Source organism: Sinocyclocheilus anshuiensis, unplaced genomic scaffold, assembly GCF_001515605.1.
Source record: "Sinocyclocheilus anshuiensis isolate Anshui unplaced genomic scaffold, SAMN03320099.WGS_v1.1 scaffold43, whole genome shotgun sequence".
NCBI classification, from domain to species: domain Eukaryota; kingdom Metazoa; phylum Chordata; class Actinopteri; order Cypriniformes; family Cyprinidae; genus Sinocyclocheilus; species Sinocyclocheilus anshuiensis.
Window position 1 is genome coordinate 1 of NW_015549580.1, and position 1,488 is coordinate 1,488.

A 1,488-nucleotide genomic window follows, 5' to 3' on the forward strand; every position below is an offset into this window, starting at 1 on the left:
TCATTTGTAAGTCGCTTTGGATAAAAGTGTATGCTAAATGAATGTAAATGTAGATATCAAATTAGCTGTCTCTCCCTCAGCCAATGTGGTCGAAACACCCCCACAACAGCATTAACTAGTTTTCTGAAATCGAAGGCCAAGGTAATATAACACAAATGTAGTGATATACAGTAAATGTTCTTTACATGAAAACATACAAAAAGAATGACAATAACAAAAAAAAACATTTTGGAAAAATGGCTCAGAAAATAAAGATAGTGCCAGCATAATGTGTTTGCAGAAACTACTGATCTTGTTTGATAACTTTGCTTCATAAAACATACATTTTGAAGTGTGGCTTAAGGTCTCCTTGTCGTTGCTGTATGATCTGTAATGTATGATCGAAATAATTGTTATAAATGTGCAGGAGCACTTTAAACTTGTTTGCTGAACTCTGTAAAACAGTAGTGTGTTTGCTGCATCAGCATACAGCCATGTGTGTGTGTGTGCAATGTCAGCTCATATGTTTCAGCTTTCAGCAAGTAAAACACACCTGTGAGAGCTCCAGCTGTTGTTTTGAAGAGCCCGAACAAGGGAAGCAGAGACAGAGGAAGAGGAATGTGCTGCTCTCTCCGTTTTTCCTTCAGCCATTCTCATCTCCTGTATCGTGTTTGTTCTGTTTACTTTCATCTCATTCAGGTCTCCTTTTTCCTAACAGCCTTAATTATCTCTGTCTCCTTGTGCTTGTTTGCATTTGTCTGCTTCTGTCCTTATGCCAGAACTGTAGATGTTAACAAAGAAGCCAAAAGTACCACAAGTTGTACCAACATGTTTTTAATAGATAGACTCCATTCTTCAAATCTAGAGAGAAAAGTAATAAACGTGAGACAGAGAGCAGAAGACACAGGCACAGACAGGCAACACCCCTCCGGCACCTGCTGACCTCTGTCATAGATTTCAGGGGGTTAAACTTCTGCTAGTAAAACAGGTTAGGTCAAAGGTCACAGACTATAATGGTGACCTTGTTTTTCTCCTGTCCAACTGTCTCACCATCTTCTCTGTTTCATGTGCAGCTGCTTTAGGCAGGCATTTATGAGCAACACTATACAGACTCAAAACTTTCAAGCTGTTATTTCAATTTTTACCTTTTTTTTTTTTTTCTGTACTGTATCATTTGGACTACTCATTTTAATGGCTGCTGCTGAGCTGAACTGTTATGAGCTGTGATGTCCAAGCAGCAAACTATGAAAAAAATAATTTATTTTAAGAGCTCTGCAAAAAATAATTGGGCACCGGTAACATATCTACTACAATATAACAATAAAGTAAACGAAATAATCTTACGCTCTCCAATGACTTTCTATTGATAGTTATCACGTGACGTCACACCCTTATAGGAACGCCCACCTGGAGGGCAAAACTAAGCTTTGCTCCACTGACCGCCAGTTATTTTTATGCAGATTGCATTAAGTAGTAATGTAGTAAAACGCAGATATTAAAAGGCGAAAT